The sequence below is a fragment of the Saimiri boliviensis genome, chromosome 6 (assembly GCF_048565385.1).
Source record: "Saimiri boliviensis isolate mSaiBol1 chromosome 6, mSaiBol1.pri, whole genome shotgun sequence".
NCBI classification, from domain to species: domain Eukaryota; kingdom Metazoa; phylum Chordata; class Mammalia; order Primates; family Cebidae; genus Saimiri; species Saimiri boliviensis.
In genome coordinates this window covers 74,964,901-74,970,900 of record NC_133454.1, presented here as the reverse complement: position 1 = coordinate 74,970,900, position 6,000 = coordinate 74,964,901, and positions in this window count along the sequence as shown.

The following is a 6,000-nucleotide window of genomic DNA, read 5'->3' as shown; positions in this document are numbered from 1 at the left end:
ATAAAATATTTTGTTTTAGTCTAAGAATTATTATAGGGAAATAGCCACACTCCCAAGATTTATACCAGCCAGATAATTAATGCATACTTAGATTTATTTATGCCCTTGCAGGAAGCCCACTCTGAGACCCACATACAGATTCCCTCATATTCCTGCAATGTCCACCTTCAATATCTCTGAAGTGGAAATCTCTACCTTCCTTCTGATTGGGATCCCAGGGATAGAACATCCCCATGTTTGGGTCTCCACTCCTGTTTGCCTTATGTACCTCATTGCCATACTGGGGAATGGCACCATCCTTTTTCACTTAAAACCAGAGAACTCCCTGCATGAGCCTATTATCTCCTCTCCATGCTGGCATTTTCTGACCTGGAACTGTCTATCTCCTCTTTTCCAACTATGTTGAGAATCTTCATGTTCAGTGTCATAGGAATTTTCTGATACCTGCTTTGCTCAGGAGTTTTTTATTCATGTATTCTCAGCTATGGAGTCATCAGTATTTTATCATGTTCGTTGGTTGGTTTAGAGACATTGACAACCCTTTGAGATACACCTCCATCCTTACCAGTGACAGAGTCCTTAAAGTTAGCCTTGTATTTGCTGCAATATGTATTTTATTTGTTCTCACTTTCCCCTTTATTCTACAGAGGCTGAAATTCTGTAAGAAAAGTCTTTTATCTCACTCTTACGGCCTTCACCAGGGTGTGGCTTTTTAAAAATCTGTATTATACTTGGTATGCATTTCTGTGCCTTACATGTTTGTCCTGAAAATTGTTACAGGCATTAATTCTCACAAGGGTCATCTAAAGGTCCTCAACACTTGCATCTGTCACATCTGTGCTGTGCTTATCTTCTCTGTGCCTCTCATCATCTTGGTTGCCCTTCATTGCTTTGCAAAAAATGTTTCTCCAGTTATTAGGGTCATAATAGCTGATATGTTCCTTTTGTTTTCTCATTCAATGAATCCCATTGTATACTCTGCGAAGAGTCATATTTGATTCTGGAAAAATTATGGGATAAAGATTTAATGAAAACTCAGCTCATTTTGCAATTTCAGAAGAAAAAAGGAGGGATCCAAGAATAACAAAGAATAGAAACTGGATACAAAGAGACACTACCTACACTCAGTAGGTTCATCAAATGTTAAGTCATTTCTTTAAATAAGCAGCAAGAGCATTCTAGGTTGGATTTCTTGCAAGTTAGGCATGGAATTATATGCTTATAAATAATATTTCCACTTTTTAAATTTTTTTTATCATTGTATGCCACTAGTTATACAAATATAATCGTCTCACCCACAGAATATAGTCCTACTTAGGATTGAATAAATTTTCAAAATATTATTCCTTAAAAAATAGCACACTTATTTAGGAAAAAACAATCATGGCTCTAATTAACTCAGGTATGATAAGCAATAGCTTAAGTGTGCTGAAAGATCAAGCACATACACTCACCCACACACACAGTCAGCATCTCCTAATGATCTATTGTGCATTTATGTGTCAATCATAAGCAATTCAAATAAACTATTAAAAATGCCCCTGTCCTAAATTGCTTCAAAACATGTTTGAAGCCCTAAGGCTCATATACATAACACAATTAAAATCAAACAAAAAATATTAGATAAGCAAATATTTTATTCATTTATATTTTTCATTATTGCAAATAGATTCCATAAATTACCTTCTTTAGATGCATACTGCTCCTCATTTAAGTCTGCACAAAATCCTCTTTTTGCCACTGTTACAGCCTTAAACGACAGTATTCTTTATTGTATGTATTGTAAATCAATGTGCGAGTGATATAAAACACAGCTTTCAACTTCTATCTTTGTCAGTGCTCATAAAGTGCCTACTACATATTTATTGCATGTTTGTTAAAACTTCATGAAGGTAGCCACTTTTTAATATGTAAATAAAACGTTTGATATGAAAGTCAAATATTCAATTAGAGTATGTCTGGGAAACCCCATTAACATAGACTTCAATTGTTCTACAAATTAATTACTTGGGACAGAACAAAATAAAAGCAAGCACAAATAGTATGCAGGAATCATAAAATAAATGAAGTAATTGTGTACTTATAGTCAGAATCTTGCCAGGTCTGCACTAAAAGTTATCTGACTGAATGTTAGACCCCTATCCAGTAAACATTAATTTGTTTCATCAACACTAAAATTTTGAAAATCAAAAAGTCCATATTAATATAATAGACCCTGCATTGCAAACAACAGCAAATGCAGTATTATCTTAAAAAAAATTCTAAGGTAAAATATAATAATGACTGACACACATGAAGTAAAAGTTGTAGGAACTTTGGGAGCTACAGCACACTTAAGTACTGGAAAGAAGTTGTTATTACCACTAACTTCTATGCTTCATCTATTATGTTTCTGTAAGTATTTTGAATAAAGCTGAGACACGTAGCGTGCTAAATGGTGGATGGAGAAATAGGCAATAAAGCACTTTCTATCTCTCAACGAAGAGAGGAGAGAGAACGGTCACGCTCAGATCCACTTAAAATAAAAATGACTAACAGCTTTCTTAATATTCTAAGAAAAGTGATCACTATACCAAGGATAAGAACTTAATGTGACTGGCACAATTGGTTCATATGCCAATCCCTGTGCCACAATCCCTATCTCTGTGACTGTGATATATTAAAAAGAACGTTCTCTTTCCAGAAAGGTTGAAGGGATGGTATCAGACAGGAATAAACAGCACAAATATAAATAAATAAAAATAAACACAAACAATCCAATATTTACCTACTAGAACAGCCAGGAATGACAGAATGACTTCAGTGAGAAATAATAATAACAAAATATTATTTACAAAATGTGATCATCCATTTAATGAATGCCACTATATTCCCAATATATAAGAAATCAGTTTATATAACAGCATGTAGAGATTTCATTGGTAGCACTTTAAAAAGCATACATTGTTCTACTATACTAGTGATTAAGAATCAATGTACCTAGCAGTAATTATGACTCACAGAGAAATCAAGTCATCAAAGACAGACACAAAAATATGCCAACTAAAATAATAGCACTTATTCAGAAGCCATGAAAATGTTACATTTCAATTTTGGTAAGGCATTAGAATCACCCAGGGAGCTTTCAAAAGTTGAGATATTCAGTTTAATGTCATCATCATTTAAATCAGAATACATAAGTCAATTTTACCCATTCATATGCTGATGAATATTAGAGTCATTTTCAAATGTTGGTTATTATGTTAAGTTCCTGTAGACATTCTTAGAATGTATTTGCTTGAAACAAGAGCTAATTTTTCTAGAAATGGTATTTTAAGCCATAAGGTGGATATTAATTTACGTATAGAAGATAATGCCAAACTTTATTACCAAAGAACTTGCACTGATTTACACGCCTAATAGCAAAGCGTAAGCATTCTAGTTCTCCACATGTTCACCAAAATGTGGGATTGCTAATCTTTTTAATATTAGTCACTTTAATGTGTATGATATAGTATCTCATCATGATATTAGTCTGCATTTTCCCAAATGCAAATTGAACAATGCCAGTCAAGAGCATTCCCTATTTTTTTGTTCAACTTTATTTATTTATTTGTAGTTCTCTACCTGTCATTTCTCAGATATACATAATGAGAATATTTTCTTTTTCTTTTTTTTTTTTTTTTTTTTTTTTTTTTTTTTTTTTTGAGACGGAGTTTCACTCTTGTTACCCAGGTTGGAGTGCAATGGCGCGTTCTCGGCTCACTGCAACCTCCGCCCCCTGGGTTCAGGCAGTTCTCCTGCCTCAGCCTCCTGAGTAGCTGGGATTACAGGCGCGCACCACCATGCCCAGCTAATTTTTTGTATTTTTAGTAGAGACGGGGTTTCACCATGTTGACCAGGATGGTCTCGATCTCTTGACCTTGTGATCCGCCCGCCTTGGCCTCCCAAAGTGCTGGGATTACAGGCTTGAGCCACAGCGCCCGGCAATGAGAATATTTTCTTAATGAGAACATTGAAAATTTACTCTTAGAAATATTGAAATACAAAGTAGTCAGTTATTAGCTATATTCAGCATGCTGTTCTATTCTGCTAACAATCAAATTTATTCTTTCTAATTTTTTACCTTTCAACTACCATCTCCTGACTCCCCCATCCCTCATCATCTGATAATCTTCATGAGTTCTGTGTTCTATGAGTTCAATTGTTTTTGGATTCCACATATAGGTGAGAACATGTAGTGTTTTGTTTGTCTTTCTGTTCCTGACTTATTTTACTTAATGTAATATTCTCCAGTTCCATCCCTGTTGTAACACATGACAGAATTTCTTCCTCTTTTAGGCTGAATAATATTCCATATGATGATATTATTTATTCCCAATGAGTGGTTGGTCTTAGCATAGAAATACTTTCTATTAACTAATTCTGATTATGGAATTCTTTTTTCCTGGATTGTGTCCATGGTTATTCCACGATCATGGAAACATTCCTATAATGTTTTCTGCAAGTTTTTTTTTCTTTTACATATAATATTCAGGCCTATTGTTCAACTCAAATTAATATTCTGATAAAATTCAATATTTCTTTCTTTCTGCTTGTATTTAAATTTCTCTCTCATAAATACCATCTATTTCTTATTGAATTGTGTCGGTGTCATAAATCAAGTTAACCCATATGTATGTATAAAAGTCTGAAATATGTTATAATCCATTAATCTCTCTCTTCTTGTGTCAGTACCATACGGCTTTACAAATATAGCGTTAGAAGTAGACTAGAAATCTAATGCTGTAATACACCAATTTTTTCACTCATCTTACCTATTATGGGTCTTTTGCATTTCCATATAAATTTTTAAAACATCTTGTCAATTTTAATAATAAAACACACTATAGCTTCACTAGAATTGTGCTGCTACAAGACATTATTTTGGGAAGAATTAACATCTTAAAAATATAGTTTTCCGATAGGTCATGTTTACTGGTTGGAAAACTCAAAGATATGTCATGTTTACATACATTTCCCTCATTTTATTATAGTTATTATTTATACTAATATTCTCTGTATACACTTTCAAAATATATATTGAAAGTGTGTATTATATATACAGAGAATATTAGTATATTATACAGAGAATATTAGTATACACTTTCAAAATATATTTTGTAAATTGTGACAATCCATACTAGATTACAATGTAAAAATTGTTATGAATAGTTTTTACAATTACTACAATTAATAGCAAGCCTAGCAAAATAAGAAAGATAACAATAATAATAAAGTTTAAAAATGGTACCAGTTTAAAAAATGCCGTTTATTAATTCAACAAATATTTAATAAGCTCCTATATGCCATCCATCATGCTAGTAATGTGTTACCTATCTTACTGTAGCTTATTTTTCATTGTCATGGAACAAATTGACTTGGTCCACAAAGCTGAACATTGAGCAATGAACACATATCCTCACCAAAGCAATTTTACACACACAAGCTAAAAACAATCTGCTGTCTCTTTAGTTAGAAGTACATTCATGTGCACGTGTCCTTATAGTAGAATGATTTATAATCCTTTGGATATATACCCAGTAATGGGATTGCTGGGTCAAATGGGATTTCTATTTTTAGGTCCTTGAGGAATCGCCACACTGTCTTCCACAATGGTTGAATTAATTTACATTCCCACCAACAGTGTAAAAGTGTTCCTATTTCTCCACATCCTCTCCAGCATCTGTTGTTTCCAGATTTTTTAACCCAAATGCCCAACGATGATAGACTGGATAGGGAAAATGTGGCACATATACACCATGGAATATTACGCAACCATCAAAAATGATGAGTTCACGTCCTTTGTAGGGACATGGATGAACCTGGAAACCATCATTCTCAGCAAACTGACACAAGAGCAGAAAATCAAACACCGCATATTCTCACTCATAGGAGGGTGTTGAACAATGAGAGCACATGGACACAGGGAGGGGAGCACTACACACTGGGGTCCGTTGGGGGGAAATGGGGGAGGGATGG